Source organism: Aricia agestis, chromosome 1 (assembly GCF_905147365.1).
Source record: "Aricia agestis chromosome 1, ilAriAges1.1, whole genome shotgun sequence".
Taxonomy (NCBI): Eukaryota; Metazoa; Arthropoda; class Insecta; order Lepidoptera; family Lycaenidae; genus Aricia; species Aricia agestis.
In genome coordinates this window covers 17,328,094-17,347,121 of record NC_056406.1, presented here as the reverse complement: position 1 = coordinate 17,347,121, position 19,028 = coordinate 17,328,094, and the positions used below count along the sequence as shown (strand labels likewise).

Below are 19,028 nucleotides of genomic sequence, written 5' to 3'. Positions count from 1 at the left end.
CATCTGACAGATGTCAATTCTCACGGAAGTCACGGATGACAGCTTGATAACTAACAGTGACTTTTTTTTTCTTATTATAGCACTTCGGCTATTTAACCATGGACAGTGTCTAGTATATTATGGCGGGAAAACAATATTCGTAATTTTCAGCATCGTTTTTCTATATTGTCAGGTCGTGGTCAGGTCATAAAGTTAATTAATATACCTAGCGGAATAGAGAAACAAAGGCCTGAGCAAGAGAGATGTCACTATCAGTAACACTGCGTGGTGAAAAGAGACGTGTGATACATGACAGCAACACTCTTTTTTTAACGTCCAGTCGGCACTTGCCGCAGGTTGACAATTAATCTCATAGAAATCATGTTTAATCATGCTTGTGTAAGTGCATAGGTACACATATTTTTACAAACAGATGAAACCAATTTCGATTTCGTATGACAGATCGAGATTGTTGCTCTATTCCGCTAGGTATACTTATTAACTTTATGGGTCAGGTCTAAAGTCTAGTCAAGTCTAAGTAAAAGACAAGAAGTCAAGTCGGTCGATTCATTAAATTAGTGGTAGACGCATTACTGAAACTTTCGATGGAGTTTTGGAGGGAACACAAAATAGCACGTTTTCAGATATTGCATTGCAGCATCATTTTCCTACAGCTACACTTATGCACGACAACGAATACGGTGTCTAATGGTTAATATCCTACCAAAATTACACATTAAAAACCTAGTTAACACAATTATTAGCCAGCTTGATACAAGGATTTCCAAGTGGCCGTCTAACATTCCTGGTTAAAACTCTTATTACGTGCGCGGTAAGGGCGGTAAAAAGGACAAAATGTTACACTTGGTGTGTGTACCAAGCCAGGAAAGTACTAATTAGTATGTAACAGGGTATTTGACAGATTTTTAATTTATTACACTTCTTACAACGTAAACAATAACACAGAGATGCAAATAAATGCCGCCAAGGCCAACACAATATTAGTGCAAACTGTGAGCCGATATTTATGAAAATTTAAATCCTTTTTGTTTTTTGAATCAGATTTACATCCGTACACTGAACATTTATTATAATATCCCATTGTTTATAAGATAAGTTATCGTTTTACAACACAAAATTTGTAGACAACGCGCCAACGTCACCGGGCTGTGGGGAGAGGTATACAAACGCCGCGAGTTTGTGTACGCAGGCCCGCGCCGCCCGCTTTCCCGCGGGTACCCCTCCGTTGCTCTGCGCAACTACTCGTAAAATTTTACTAAGTACTTGTAAGTATGTGATTTTGGCAAATTTTTCTTTACAATACAATATTAGCACTTGATATACTCGATACACCTTTGCTACTAGAATTCGAAAATGTACCTATGATAATTTCGCTCGAACAGCTGACTTCCTTCCTCTCCTTACGATCGTAAACTATTTCACGTTGCAGACTGTTATATATAAGTAATAGTTTTCTGGGTGGTTTCTGAATTATATTTCGAGTACTTATTTCATAAAAGCTAAGTTTGGTTTAAAATTCACGATACTTATATCGAAAAAATTAAAACCATGGGTCTTTGATACCTGAAATAAAGACATTTTATTATTTTATTATTATTACTTACCAGGTACCGTTGAAAAAAACATACACTTCTGGTATCGGGATTAATTTTTGACCACACCACTTTATGTAGCTCCGTTTTCAGCAACAGTAGAGCGTTCGTCATCCGCCGCACTACCCGACGTTACGAGATTACACAAAATCAGAAGAGTGAACAATGGTCAATGTACACGCTTAAATAGTAAATATATCATAGAAAATTCGAACGCCTGGGGTAACTGTTGACCCCCGATACCAGTTAAGGGTTAAAGGTTTCAGATGAAAGCAAGAACGTATATGATCGCCATATATTCTGGGGAGTAACATGCCATAGAAAGGTACGGAAACCCTAAACTAATTCATGGTGCTACAAAACATAGAAACTCTAAACTCTAGCACTATCCATTCTGTGCCCACCTACAATAGAACGGTACACGCGATATTGTATGGGTGTATCTATCAAGCCTCTATCGTCTGAGATAATAGAACCAGTTGCTTGCCCATGTGCAATAGTAGGTAGGCTCACCACGTCCCTAGGTTGACATGAACTTGGCCATTGTATGGCAGCGACCTGATTTTTATAATTGAATTTCATAGCCATTGATCGAAGGCTTGGGCGGGCTTGCTCTAGTCAGCCTTTCAATTTCCTTGCGCCATAATGTAAAACTTGATGGACTGACTGACACGCTGACTCACTACAATATTGTCGTTTATGATGCTAATTTTCTTGTTATACTCGTACTCATTTGCATTATAATGCTTTTTGTACTAATCTTATTGTTGTGTGTATATTAAATACATTATGTTTTAAATTAAATCTTAACAGAATACTTACATAGGTAATTTAAAAAAATTGGTTGTGTGTTGTGGTAGTCTGGCGAATTATCGGAATATAACTAAATAATATAAGGTGTATTTCAGTCAGTCTTTTTATGTAACTATAGGTGAACTGCGTATAGGATATAAATACTTTAATAAGACGTGGCCTAAAGTCTAGACTCTAGACTCTAGATTATAGAGTTTTAGACTCTAGAATCTAAAAATCTAGTATTATGTTTAGTCAGGGTTGCCATCACCCGAATTCCCTTCGCCGGTCAGGCACGACAAAATTCCCGGACATTTGGCCGAAATGTGGTTATTTCCCCGGACACCTCTTCACCAGTATTTACGATAACGTCTTGCCAATTTTTGCTATTCCAACAAGAATTTGTAAAAATCTGACTAACTCAAGTCCGTGCAAGAAACCGTGTTTTTATCTTTCGTTTATTGCTGCATGACTTAAAAGTTAAATTTTTCATCAAAAGTGTTTGCATTTCACCCGGACGCTTTTCAAAAAACCGGCCGGACGCACCCCGGACGCCCTTAAAACTAGTACAAATCCGGGGAAATCAGGACGGATGGCAACCTATGTTTAGTCATTGCTAGTTGTAGTTAACTATTATTATTTAGGCACCAACCTATACAATCCATACTAATATTTTAAATGCGAAAGTATCTCTGTCTGTCTGTCTGTCTCGCTTTCACGCCAAAACTACTGAACCGATTGCAATGAAATTTTGTACACAGTTATTCTAGAGTCTGAGAAAGGACATAGGCTACATTTTGATGTAGGAAAATATCCTATTTCCATGAAAATATCGATGAAAATTAATTCGCATTGCGCGTGGCCAGCGCTCATCCCGGGGGTCCTGGGTTCGAGTCCCGCAGGCGGAACAAAAATATTATAAAAAATCCAGAAATATATCGATGCAATGAACATTTTAGTTCTAATACGATTCAACAGATGGCGTTTTATTTTTTATTTTTATTGTAACATAGAACTAATCATACTTATTAGTTATTATGTTTTTGTTTATAGTTTTTAATACGTTAGAATATTATGTTTAATAATATTATCACTTGGTATAATAATAATCAATCTATCTTATCTTATAGAACTCCTACTGCATTTCTAATATATGTGACAAGTTGACAACAGAAGGCGCTCTAAAATAAAGGAGGTTCAAGTGTACCGTGTTGGCCTATATTCAATCCAGAAAATATATCAATGCAATCAACATTTTAATTCTCATATATCAAAACAGATGGCTTTATTTTTTACTTAAATATATTTTATGTATAATATTATAAAAAATCCAGAAATATATCGATGCAATGAACATTTTAGTTCTAATACGATTCAACAGATGGCGTTTTATTTTTCACTTCATTGTAACATAGAACTAATCATACTTATTAGTTACTAGCTGTTGCCCGCGACTTCGTCCGCGTGGACTTTAGTTTATAGCCCGCGGTGTCAACAAATTTTTTATTTTTTTTATTTTTTATTATGAAATAGCGGGCAAACGAGCAAACGGGTCACCTGATGGAAAGCAACTTCCGTCGCCCATGGACACTCGCAGCATCAGAAGAGCTGCAGGTGCGTTGCCGGCCTTCTAAGGGGTAATAGGGGAGGGAAGGAAAGGGAATAGGGGAGGGTAGAGAAAGGAAAAAGGTAGGGGATTGGGCCTCCGGTAAACTCACTTACTCGGCGAAACACAGCGGAAGCACTGTTTCACGCCGGCTTTCTGTGAGGATGTGGTATCTCTCCGGTTGAGCCGGCCCATTCGTGCCGAAGCATGGCTCTCCCACGTCGTGAAGCATGGCTCTCCCACGTCGTGGGTCAAAATTTGTGTCAAATTTAAAAACTTTTTAAAACCCTGGTAAGTGGTACCCCTCTTAGGGCCGCGCTACACCGGAATGGCAGCGCTGAAAGTGCTCGCCTCGCCGCTGCCATTCCGGTGTAGCGCGGCCCTTAATTAATCAAAATACCCAAAAACAGCTGTGCAGTGTGCACATAATCTATACTAATATTATAAATGCGAAAGTATCTATGTCTGTCTGCCTGTCAGTCTCACTTTCACGCCAAACGCCAAAACTACCGAACCGATTGTAATGAAATTTTGTATACAGATAGTCTTAAGCCTGAGAAAGGACATAGGCTACTTTTTTACTGGAAAAAAGGGTTGTCAGGGGGTGAAAATGTGTAAATTTTTTCAAATTAAGTTAGTTCCAAAAATTCATAATAGATGGCACCGTGCGTCTTCTATATTGCGCTGACGCTTGCTCAAAAGTCTTTCTATAAGAGGTCAATGATATTGTACTTATACAGATATGTTACATCCATACTATTTTCCGGCTTAAATCTCTTCCGAACAATTTTCAAATTCAAAATTGCAGACATTGACAAATTTGACAGATGAGTGAAACAAAAGATACGAAAAACCATTTACGTAAAAGAGATAGTTATATTTTTAAACGTCGAATTGTATCGCTGTCTCTTTCTTCGCCTGAGCTATGACGAAAATTCGATTTTTACAGATTGTTCGAAAAAATAATTGAAAATGTAAATAATCGAGGTATTTATTGCAATCAAGACATGTGGTAAGAGATTCCATGTGTTTTGTTTACTTTCGAGTCATAATTGGTACATTTTCGATACACGCACGACGTCATTTTCAATTTATTTAGGTAAGACAAGACGCGGCACATTCGTGACTGCGCTCGATGCAGACTAAACAACAGACGGCCCAATTGGGCCGTATTTGAAGCTTTACAACGCGCGTGGTAGTAGGTAACATATCTGGTTTGAGTATTTCATCATTGTAAGAGGTGGTATCATCTTACATTTAAGTTTCTATTTTTTTCGATTGTTGTATCTATTCTACGGTATTAAAAAACTCAGAACTTTATCTGTGCAGTGACGTAACCTTAAACCTATCAATGATAAATAGTAGTTATAATGACAAATAGTTTATGGGTAAAGTTGTGTAATTGGGGGGCTAAATAAGCTTTAAAATTTGGCATAAAATATAAAGTTTAATATAAAAAATTTAATACGTATTATGTGCACACTGCACAGCTGTATTGATTTAAGGGGTACCAGGGTTTTTTTATAAAAGCTTTTGACACCAATTTTGTTGACATCGCGCTTTATAAACTGAAGTCCACGCGGACGAAGTCACGGGCAACAGCTAGTATATCATATAAACGATGTACGAATGTATCCCTACATTAAATTAGGTAATATACTACTTACTGGCTACTACCAATTAGAGAATTAGTAATGAAATAATATGCAAAGTTAATGGTATCCATTAATAGCTCGAGCAATGTTTTATTTGCTTAACGCTCCGCATTATTCTGCAACAAAAACAATAGAATAACTATTATGAAATAGTACCTCAATTGACCTATCTAATAGTACCTAATTATTTTGCGCAAGGTGTTACGAAGACATCACTTTCACTTGTTGTTTTGTCCAATGAAATGTTAGTCACGCTCCAGCAGCAACCAATAGGCAAGTCCACCGCCCCGCCTTGAGGATAGGCGTGCGCCGTGGCCCCGGCCCAGATGCAACGATTGTCAACAATGACTTCGGAGTGTCCTGTCACCGCTCTTGTCACTGGTGTTATGTGGGACCGATTCATCAAACTGGATGATTGATTAGGCCGCAGCCCACCGAGGCATAGACAAGGACATGGCACATCTAGCGGTGATTATCAGTTATCAATTTGTATATCAGAAGAGTTAATTCATAGGCAGACGTTTAGTACGTACCTACGTTAAGTTGCGTAAAGTTAATCACTGCTAACATTGAAGTTTGAACTGACATAACCCCACATCAGCTAACATTAAAGTTTGAACTGACATAACCGGACATCATAACATTGAAGTTTGAACTGACATAACCCGACCAAATATCGTAGATCCACCATCTGCCATGAATGAAATTCTTCAATGATAGTTCTACTTAGACGATAGTAATATAAGGTTTAGGTATCGTGTACCTTTAACAGCCATTGCGCCTATGTTGTCCAGTGGTTTAGGGCGTTAGGCCCTTGACTCGGATTTCGTGGGTTCAATTCCCATGTTATAAAAGAACGGTAGAACGATGTAGGCTGATCATAACTAATTGTCTTTCAAGAAAGACAAACACTGGATGTAAAAATCAGTCCTGCACGTTATCTTCCGCCAGTCGTGCTGACCATCTGTCCCAAAAGATTTCGAGAGTACCTACCTAAGTACTAGTAGAGAAGAGCAGAATGAAATATGAGAATGCTATTACAGGGATGACGAACCTTTTCGTATCAACGTGCCCTTTTCTGGAGAGATCTTTCTGAAGAAGTTATAAACGTGCCATTCAATTTTTTTGTGATTCGGTGCGTATCTCAAATGTGCCTAATTTGGTGCTTCATTGTTGGTAAAATAATTTCAATGCTAGTTTCGTGAGCAGTAGCTAAAAATTTTATGTCACGTGCTACTGGTGGTACGCGTGCTATTAGTTCGCCATCCCTGCTATAGCGTATTACTAAACTGTGCTTGGTCATTCTCAAATTGCTGTTGCATCCTTTAGAGACTGCATAATATACGTACTGTTTCTACACAACAGCAGTACTTGCTACGCGCTACGCCTAATCTGTCAAAAATTCATATTAAAACTATCGTCGAGGACACAAAGCTTTAAACACCAGTCACTTGAGACAGTATTCTATAATCCAGGGGTTCCCAAACTATGCACCGCGGCGCCCTGGTGCGCCGTGGAAAGGCAAGAGGGGCGCCGTGAGTCGGTCCTTCATCATTATTCGAAACCACAAAAATTATAAAATTTAATTATATTAAACAAATTATGTAAAGATGGTAGATGATTAAATATTTGTTCATTACTATTTACCTGCTTAACGTAACTATAATAATCATTAAAGGTATTTTTTTATGTATATTTTTCTAATATCAAGTAGAGTAGGTCACCGTGACAAAATATTTTACGTGTAACTGCACCGCAGGCTGAAAAAGATTGGGAACCCCTGCTACAATCTATATAACTAGATCGTACTTGCGGCTGGGATGAGCGTGATATCATGTGGTCCAAGAGCCAGCGACAGCCAGACTTTCGCCATTTTATAAAAGCTGAAAGCTTTTCTGTACCTGACTCCTATAGAGATAAGAATGTCCACCAACTATGGAGTTTCAGTCGCGGTTACCTAGGGGGTAAGTATCTAGTTATGAAGGTCTACCTAACCTTCGATAAAGTATGATATATTATATAGACCTAGAGTTATCCCGAAAAAAAATAATTTTGAGTAAAGCTCAAAATTATTTTTTTTTCGGGATAACTCTAGGTCTATATATATCTCGTCATCCACTACGGGACATTTTTGAAAGTTGCCTTGCACTGCACCCCTAAAATATTAGACTTTGAGGTGGTCAGGCAGGAAAACATTCGCAGTAATAATATACACTTTTCATGCACTTTTTCCACTTTTATTATAAAAATGGAAAAAGTGCATGAAAAGTGCATATTATTACTGTGAAACATGAATTTCCACCAAGAAGTTACGGTACATTCAATATCATATGGAAAACATTCGGCTTTCATAAAATGGCTAAAGTATGGCCGTTGCTGGCTCTTAGGCTAGTGGTCTAAATAGATTCAACGCCCTGGGCCACACTGGAACAGCTAGACTGACGTGAGAATTGTATTACCAAATATTTGCATTATTTGAAATTAAACTTGTCTCTATTTCGATGCAATATCATTACAATATCATGTAAATGAAACATAATTTATTTGATGTGTGTTTATGGACTTGAATGAAATGTATATTATGTTCACACCGAACTGTATGCGGCGATTTGTAAACACCATGTTTACTACCGCTGAATAATTTAAGCTGACCTAAGTTAACTTCATAATTTATTCAGTCAAATTGTATAAGTGTGTTTGTAAAATAATGATGTGAAAACATAGTTATATGTTTATCAAGTTGATAGTAGTAATTAATGAAAGTATCTATCTATAACATGATAATTGATATTATTTATAAAAGTATTGATACTCATTATAGTACCTAATTGTGATAATAAGCGGTATTTTTGGAAAATGTTTTTAGAAGTACTTAACTAACCCAAAAAAATGTGTACCTACTTAGGTATCTTCGCATTTTGCACAAGACATAATATTTTCGTTAGATAAGAGGAGTGCTCAAACTTGATACTTCAACTTACTGGACAGTGGATACATCGATAAACTTTACTTATTTGAGCGTGAGTTTTTACTTTTTTGTGTGAAGGTGGTCTACTGTATATTATGTATATTGTGTTCTTAATTTACGATTTTGTTGGCGATCGACATACGCATACGTAACCCTTTGACTGCGCTGTCGCAATCAGTATGAATATCACCTTACTGTGTTGCAAGTTTCAGCCGGTCGGCACCGGGCGACCCAACCAGGGGTCACTCGACCCAGCCAGGGGTCAGTCGGCCTCATCTCGCCCGTCGGCTGCCCGCTGCTGTCCGTCAGTGCTGTGCAAAATCGCTAATTACATTCAATAGCTAACTTCACGCCATACACACCTGCTCCTACTTCATCATAATAATTTTAGAAATATGTCACACGTGTTTACTTCATTAATTGCTAATGTTTATATACTGTTGCTGCGATTTGTTGACGATTATGAAATATGAAGCATTGCGTCGGTGGTTATGGTTTAATCGCCACAAGGTGCATTTGGTTTATGTAACAGAGAATAATTCGGATCATGTGGTTCAGGATGGGTCTTCGAAGATAGGCTTTAAATAAATAAATAATATATGAAAAGACGTCATCCATTATTTTCACAATAGCATCAAGAAGTAAATTAATTACATACGAATAAAGTTTTTATTTGATCCTATTAGCCTTTTAGCTTTTAGCAAGTAGTTAAATGTCCCGACATACATGGCTTCTTGCATTGCAATTACGCATTGTCTTGTCTTAATCATGTTTATGTTATGACGAGGCATATTGTAAAGTCCAAATGTTGACTTACGCACAATGCGCTTGAGTTAGGTTCAGTAGTACATTTGGTTGCACTTTGTAATCATAATTCCTCTTAGTCGATGTCAGTAATTGCGGTTGTCGCTTACGCAGGATTTGTGTTCCGCGTATGCTACAAAAGCACAAGCTATTGAATGTATTGAGCACTTTTACATATAGGTACTTATACAGACTTTTTCTACGTAGAATGTAGAATCTATAGTAAACAGCAAGGCGTGGGAAATAAACGTTTTAAAACATAAACGGCATCATGGCTAGCAGGGTATTTGATAAATTATTATTATTGTTTGGCGCGAAAAAAGACAAAATATCGTAGATCTTTAACTTTTTAATTTCTCAGTTCCTTTAAATAATTAATTAATCTTTAAAAAAATTCTTATGGAGGCAGGTAGTTAGAAAGCAGTTTATCTAAGAGTGCTTAGGAAGTTATGCCTTCTAATATCGTAAAATCACAAGAATGTGATGTTTCCATTATGGCCGCAAAGTAATATTCATGGGTTACGCACGTAAACATAATGGCATTAATTAATACAATTAGCTCACGGCAAATTGCACATAAGACCGAAATAATGAGCGTAAATTGAGGCAACTTTACACTTCTGATTTATTATCCTGCACTTGCACGATTTCGAAGAAAGAGAAAACTGTACCTACTCGAACTGAGGCGGATATTAACAGTACCCCGATTCTTCTACCGTGATGCTACACCAAAGCAGATTCAATCCTTGTTCGTCATACAATCAGCATTTCCTATCAGACGGCAAAAGAGAATTTTCCTAAACACGCCATTTCTAAGCATAGGATCTTGTAGTTTGATAGCAAACGGAGTGGATGAAACAAGAAACGAGACTAGGATTCTCTATAAAATGATTTTAAATCTAACATTAATGTAGCTTCGATTAGGTTTCGATATAGTTCTTGTAAAATGGAGCTACCAATTGGTATTCTATCCAATTTTAAAACGCCTTCTTATTGCTCATCACTCTAAAACTCGGTGCTTTGACATTTTTATTATGTATAATATTATGAGAATACAATTTCTCGAATAGATTCTGGACGGGATCGAAGCTGTATTAATATTGGATTGGCAGTAGAATCGGGTTACTGCTCTATACAAAATTGATAATGATTATTGGACGAAGTCATAAGGAGATAAAATTAATCGAATGTTTTCACATCGTAAATTCATTTTAATCGTTCTGGTTTTCAGATAATAAAAAAAATGGGCCAAAAGCGAGACAGACTCTTGCACAAAGGGTTCAGTACCATTATCTAAGAGCAAAAAAGTTTTATATTTATATTCGAGTTGATGGAATGTAATGTAAATTGCGTATTACGATTTTTTATGATGTATTAATTCATGAAGCCCAAAGCGGCCGCATCCGGCCGCGATAACAATATAATAACGATCGAAAGGTAAAAAAAACTCACTAGATCTCGATCAACCCTCACTGGTAGTTTTCATGGAAATGTACATAAAAATGTTAAACTTTTTGTATAATTTATTGTTCTTTTACTTTAAAAATTATAGGGGGGGGGGGGGCACACATTTTACCACTTTGAAAGTGTCTCATATGCAAACTATTCAGATACCTCAATATCATTTTTGAAGACCTATCATGTGTTTGATGAAAAAAAATTGTTTTCTTTCTATTTTTGTTTAAAATCTAAATGTGGGTTACAAAATACATTTATTTACCAATTTTTAGTAAATCTATACTAATATTATAAAGCGGAAGAGTTAGTTAGTCTTTGTTTGTTTGTTTGAACGCGCTAATCTCAGAAACTACTGGTCCGATTTGAAAAATTCTTTCAGTGTTAGATAGTCCATTTATCGAGGAAGGCTATAGGTTATATTTTATGACGCTAAGACTAATAGGAGCGAAGAAATAGAGGAAAATGTGAAAAAAAAAACGGGGGAAATTATTTAAAAGAGCTTATTTGAACGCGCTAATCTCAGGAACTACTGGTCCGATAAAAAAAAATATTTCAGTGTTAGATAGCCCAGTTATCAGGGAAGGCTATAGGCTATATTTTATTACGCTAAGACTAAGAGGAGCGAAGGAATAGAGGAAAATGTGGAAAAAACGGGGGAAAATAATTTTAAAGGGCTTATCTCACGAACTACTACAGCATTTTTCTGTTATTTGGATAAGATAGGTAAGAACTTAAGAAATAGACCACGTGAAGGATCATAGGCTCTTTTTTTATGAAAGAAGGGGGCAAACGAGCAAACGGGTCACCTGATGGAAAGCAACTTCTGTCGCGAGTGTCCATACTCGCAGCATCAGAAGAGCTGCAGGTGCGTTGTCGGCCTTTTAAGAGGGAATAGGATAATAGGGGAGGGTAAGGATGGGAAGGGAATAGGGGAGGATAGGGAAGGAAATTGGGCCTCCGGTAAACTCACTCACTTGGCGAAACACAGCGCAAGCGCTGTTTCACACAGGTTTTCTGTGAGAACGTGGTATTTCTCCAGTCGAGCCGGCCCATTCGTGCCGAAGCATGGCTCTCCCACGTATATGTATTTTGTTAACTATTTTTTCTGTGAAATATCTAATTTACGCGGGCGAAGCCGCGCGGAACGTCTAGTATCTTATAGTGGCTATGATATAATACGGATGGATAGATCGACAGACATGACGAACCTATGGGTTCCGTTTTTTGCTATTTGGCTACGGAACCCCAAAAATATGTACAATCGTTTAACAGCTACAACAATTATTGTTTTTAAATGACAAAACTTTACGAGCATAACTAACAGCATTTTAGCCGTTTTAGCCTTTATTTCTCTAATAAAAGTTAAAAGCTTTTATTAGAGAAATAAAGCAAAGGATAACATTAGCACTTTTCTAGAGGTATACTTATATCTACGAGTATATATATACACGAGCGATACACGAGCGAAAAACTTTGGAACTTTTTTAACGAAAAATGCAGAAACGTAGGAGCATGCGCACAGTTGTAGTTTACATGGAGAAGAAGTGCATCGAGCTAATATTATTTTGAAATTATGCTTTTATCATACTTTTTTTAACAAATATAAAACATTACACACACTACAAGATTGCACACTACGAGATTTTGAATGACAAGCCTATACACACGAGTTATACTCTTTTATTTATGGTTAAAGTCTGTTGTCAAATTAAGAATAGATTGTTGTTTTTTTTTAATTAAATCTGAAATAGTCAATACTTCAAACGGGGAGCCAAAAGAAAAAGAAGAAAGTCAATATTTTGGTAATAGAATATTAGTAGTGTTGAAACCTTTAATATTAAATTTAGGGTCGAATTTCGACCATTGGGCCATCTCTAGTATTAACAAAAATTCCTTTTTTTAGTCTCGAGAATGGCTGAACCGTTTTGGTTTTTTAAATTTTTGTCTTGAAAGTGGCGAAAAGTGATACGAATTTGAACGGGTCATTTGGTTTTTAATATTAGCTTTAGTTCAAGCAACCAATAATTTCTTCTCGTACACTCTATTCGTTACGTACACAACAATTTTTAAAATGTAATCTACATCAATAAATTAATTAACATTATTATTGACTAATAAACACATAAAACACTAATCAGGTAGTTAATATTAAGGCCATCTTTACTTAAAATTGCACATCCTTTTGCATAAGATATTTATCAAGAGAGGATGAAGTTACATAAATCCTGTTTGAAATATGTCGTATAAAGCTTCTCATTAGAATACGATAAAATGCAACAAATGTAAATGTAACACAACATCCGATGCATTGGGTTGGAAATGAAGAAAAACTTAAACTTTATTAAAGTTCAACTTTGTTTTACATATACTTAGTCAAAATTATTACCTATAGACATAAATATAGTATTATATTGTGGCGGTACCCACAATTCGCCTAACATTCCTGCATCGCGCTATCGAAGTTTCGGAGAACGGCAAGATATAATATACAACGTAAGAAATGACGTCAGTGGGCTTCGGCCTGACCGAGCATGCTATCTCGCTCGGTCGGAAGATCTTCCTTTTCGGCCGCCACGAACAACGTTAAATTGGTGACCACCGACAAGAACACGCATCCTTCTGGACATCAGTCATCATCAACACTCCCCGCCCCTCCGCACCACGTCAGCAGACATCAAGCATAACCGGGTCGCCACTCGCCTCGACCATAAGCCGCGTTGGGCGTCCGCGCCGGTCGAACCCGTGTCTGGCTTGAACGGGGCAGCCATAGGCTACAACGGCCGGTCAACAAGCAGAGCACGGGGTCCCTCTCCTGGTCATTGCACGCGTAGCTTCGGCCCACACCTGACAACACAAGCGCATCGAAGAATACCACAGGTCTTCGGGGGGGAGTGATGTGGCGGTACCCACAATTCGCCTAACATTCCTGCATCGCGCTATCGAAGTTTCGGAGAACGGCAAGATATAATATACAACGTCTGCAATGACGTCAGTGGGCTTCGGCCTGACCGAGCATGCTATCTCGCTCGGTCGGAAGATCTTCCTTTTCGGCCGCCACTAACAACGTTAAAATATTATAGACATGAAGTATTAGAGTTAAATTCATAATTTCGAAAATAAATTGATGATAGACGATATTATCATACTCATTACTAAAGAGTGTTATTAATTAATTTAAAACGGTCGGATGTTGCATCGTCTTCATCATAGACTTAATTATTATAAATTAAATCTTTGCGAGCACAAATTAATTGCAACTTAGTATAAATATTCAAATTGTATTTATAGGTAAATTTTTTCGTTGTATAGTTTACTAAAATGACTAATATTTCCAAGAAAATGTTATTTTTAGATAATAAGGGTGGGTTGCACCAGAGGCGTGGTTAAAGTCGAAGTTATGGTTATAGTTAAGGCTAACTTTAAGTTTAACCTTAACTTTGACCACAGAATTTGACAGATGACAGCTGATCCGACAAGGCTTTATATGAAGGTGGGCGGGGGCGCTGCTGGTAAAGGGGAACTGTCAAAAAATGCGTTTTTGTATGGTGACAGCGTTAGTTCTTTTTTTCGTCCATTTAAAGCCTTGTCGAACTCAAGGTTATGGTTAAATATGGCGTCCATTTTTGACTTTAACCAAAGTGTTGTAAAAATATTGTATTGCAAACAAATGGCAAAAATTCGTTTTATTATTTTTATTTTTATAGATGAAAGTACTAGATAATATACTTAGTAGGGACGTCAACATGATCCAGGGGCCTCGGTACGCCCATGAGTTAAAGTAATATTTAAAATTACAGTTATATTTCTTCGCTTCATTCTTCGATATATTAATTAACCATGTAGTACCTTTACTTATTTGCTTGGCATCACGTTTTTTTAAAGACTTATCATGTGGGTACATGATAAAAAAAATAATGTCGGTCACTCGCCCATCAGCGCTCCTCATTCCTTTTCTTCGCGAGGCAACGCGATCACGCATATAGAGATCATCGTTAACGATTCGGCTAGTCGTTGTAGCGGCTAAGTAGTCTACTTTAGGCCATAACGAGTTATTTAGGTGCATGATGCACAGAACCGGACTTCGAGTTCGTCTGCAGGTTGTTACAACTAAATGATGTTTTTCATCAAGAATGCGGTTAAACCTCACTAAGATTGTATCATCCGTTCATTGATTTATGCCAATAAAGTCAGTATGTTCAGGTAATTACTGAATTGAATTTCAAATTCGTACACATATAGGGGACGTCTGATACTCGTGTTTTGCGAATGCCGGTTTCAAGGTCTCCCGGCATCTCGGTCGTACCGAAAGTAGAAACCTACATTGTAAAATACCTGTTTTGGCGATCAATGTTGTAACTAATGCATAAATATCAGGATCGATTTTATTTTATTACACATAATATAATATATTATTATATGTTAAACAGCTCTGTTTTAGACGTCATTAGCATAATGTTTTTCTTTTATTGTATCGGGTTTCCGTCTTGAAAATTCTGCGATAAGCTTATCGTAACTCGTACCGCAGATAATATAAAACTTGGCGAATAACTCAACCGAGCCTTTTTTGTGGACACCTAATGAATTATCTGCGAAATGTTTATCTATGGAATCTTCATAGCGCCGTGTGACTGGACACAATGTTTACATGGGTGGCCATAATATTAAAGGGAAACTATTGTAGAGTAGGTACCTACATATGAGGATCTACTTTAGATTTGCTCAACTACTCTTAAATGTGTATCTATTACGAATTATGATGTAGGTACGTAAGCTATGTGTGATGACTAAATCTGTAGGTACTATCAAAGAATTATTGATTCATAGGCAGATGGCAGACCTACGTAATTTGGTCGCTTTTTATATCAAACCCAGCCGACAGATCACGACTGAGGGTCTGTCCACATGTTCACGTCACAACGTGACGTTGACGTAATTTGCACGTCGAGACAACGTAATGTGCCACGTTACCGCACCGTTCCACGTTGACGACGCGACGTCGTGACATGGAAATGTGGACAGGCCGTTAGGGCTTCCCACACATAACGGCGAATTCACATCGCATCGCAAAATATCTGCGAAAAAATTCATAAAAAATGACATTGCGCTGCGATGCGATTTGCAGCTTTGTGCGGGAGCCCTAAACATTGACTTGACATAGCTCGACCAAGTGCCGCGCGTCCGTCATCTGTCTATGAATCAATTTCTGCGATTGTACAAGTTACAATGTAAGTACGTCGAAATAAAATTTAATTAGTCTCGTGATAGGTACTGCGATCGAATCTAAATAGTGAAGACCTTATACTTTGGAATGTGATCACTGATCACATTCAATGCCCTTAAGATAAGATAGGAGGAGTGGGCATTTAAGTCGTTATCGGTCAGCGCGAGGAGCTCGCAATATGATAGAGTGTCTCGTCCGACGCCTAAACGTCACCCGTTACCGTTTGACAGTTAGTGAGCGATGGCTGCCGACGACGCCTTCCCACATAATCAACAAACTAAACAATAGCCAACTAAGCTATCTTTAATCGCCACAAAATGGAGTCTAATTGGATCCGCGAAACGTCCGCGCCGGTCGCCGGTCGTGATTATCATTGGGGCAGATAGCCGATTGTGAAAGCGTTCGATGGCTATTTTTCAAAACGTCATCGGAGCGTCTCAAATGAAGCAATCAAATAATAACATATTGTTTCGTTCGGATGCGGCACGAATTCATAAAACGAGTTTACGGTTGCGACTCCCTCGCCCAATTAAATTATTTATTTTAACGAGACGAACGAAAGACATAAAATTAATTAGTTCCTGGCAATCTGAAAAAACATTCCTAATGTATTTAAATAGCTTGCATGGATACATAATTAGTGTCCACGTTCACGTGAATTCATTTTTTAAGCCTGAAAAGCGCTATAGCACACTTATAATTATAATTATTATCATTCATCATCAAAATTTTATTACTATCAATAACATAATATTTAATTAAAAATCTAATATAATATATGACACCTCTAAAAGCTAAGTAGTAAAACTTAGCTTTTAGAGGTGACATTGAGGCATCAAACTTAACATCACACTTTTTTTGTTCATCATAATTTATGCAAAATCATAAACGATAATGGCGTTATATGTAGAGTTTAGCCGACGATTCAATCATAATGCCCGCTAATAAGTAATTTAGTAGTCGTGGCCACTCACGCCGCGGTGCTTACCCGCCAATCGATTGTTGCAAATTTTGACGATAAAATCTATCGATGTTTCTTCATTCATGGTAATGGAAAATTCAAATTAACTAATGAACTTAATAGTCGATTTTAAAAATTTGATTAACTTGAATTTAATCAGAATCAGGGTTCAATTCAGACTGCTACGCGACGCGTATTTCTAAAGTACTGAATTGACAGATTTCAAATTTTTTTTATGAAATAAGGGGGCAAACGAGCACACGGGTCACCTGATGGAAAGCAACTTCCATCGCCCATGGACACTCGCAGCATCAGAAGAGCTGCAGGTGCGTTGCCGGCCTTTTAAGGGGTAATAGGGGAGTGTAGGGATGGGAAGGGAAGGGAATAGGGGAGGGTAGGAAAGGGAATTGGGTAGGGGATTGGGCCTCCGTTAAACTCACTCACTCGGCGAAACACAGCGCAAGCGCTGTTTCACGCCGGTTTTCTGTGAGAACGTGGTATTTCTCCGGTCGAGCCGGCCCATTCGTGCTGAAGCATGGCTCTCCCACTCTCAATTGCGTGAGACGTCATACAAATCTGTCAATTCAATACAAATTTAGAAATGCATCTACGCGTTGCGTTGCGGTCTGAATTGACCATTTGAACCTTAGCCATCAGGTATATTATTTTGGTAATCAAATAGAGTTTTCAAATGATAAAATTTTATGTTCCTATGAAATATAATTTAAAAAACTTGCTATATGGAACGCTAGCTCTACATTGAGCTTTATGAACTAGGTTTGTTTTGAAATAACATATTTTATGTTTTAGCCGTTTTAAATATACTTTATATGGAAAATTGTATTTCCTTACATTGTACAACAATGCACTTTATACTTGAATCGTGTAGAAACGCCGTTTAGGTGATTTAGCTGACATAATATTTAGTTCGTCGCGCAGGCTGGCGTGAAATAGCCAGTTAGTGAGTAATACCGTGTTATTGTGGGACGAGGGCGGCCGTCGTGACGGGCCCCGGCCCTGCGGCCCTCGCCCTCACGACCGCTCTGCTGACCCTACACCACCGACTACTCGAAATTATTTCACATCGTAAATTACCCTTATGCCGACGACGTAAGAATCATTCTTAAGAAACTACGAGGTATAACAACTCCGAACGGATTATACACTGATTTCCTTCTTCAGCCTTATCATGTTTATGACAGTATAAAATATTTTAAAACATTACTTTCCGCAGTGCTTAAGCGTCTAGTTTAGTTTTTGATGCGGCTTTTAAAGCTTATTGTAAAAGTTTGCGTTTTAGATATTGTCTGTTTGCTATCTAATTATTTGATAGTAGAAGATTGTTACATGTATAGATTTTAGATTTTGTTAAATATAATCTTTATACAAGAAAAAATTGCATTACCAAACTATCTACTTGATATGGCCTTATTAAATTCGTCAACGTTAAAAAGACGAAACTTTAACATGAGAGTGTTTACAGTTTCTTTTCATGCAGTTTCGGCTTCAACAATACTTTTACAACAATTTACAAGTATTATGATTAGTGATTACAGTGTTTGACTGATAGGCGTGGCCTGCTAAGTGCTAGGTATATAAACGATTAGATAGATTGGGCAACCCTCAAAATTAATACATCCGAGTAGGTACTTATGTCTCATAACAATGTACTATCACGCGTGTCTATCTGTATATCTATTATCATAAATAATAGTTACCGATCTAATCTCTACATCTATTGAGAAAATATTTACTTGTGTTTTGTAATTGGCTGCTAAATAAGATATAGACACACTATGACATTTGTTAGGTACGGCCTACGCATGCTTCATTAATTATTATTATAACTCCATTTTAACTAAACGTTAGCGTTAATACGTTAACGTTTAGCTAATTTCCTTAACAGGAAGAAAATAATAAAATTGTCCTCTAATTAGTCATCTGCCTTACTAAACTTAAAATATGAGTAAG

At 37.4% G+C, this 19,028-nt stretch overlaps 1 long non-coding RNA gene across 1 annotated transcript; it reads left to right on the top strand.

The window, feature by feature from the left end:
- Positions 1-3,679: 3,679 nt before the first annotated feature.
- On the top strand, positions 3,680-15,996 carry LOC121731314. The gene is made up of 3 exons (XR_006036209.1): positions 3,680-3,695; positions 6,852-6,853; positions 15,895-15,996. It is a non-coding gene; the product is annotated as an uncharacterized LOC121731314 (long non-coding RNA).
- Positions 15,997-19,028: the final 3,032 nt, after the last annotated feature.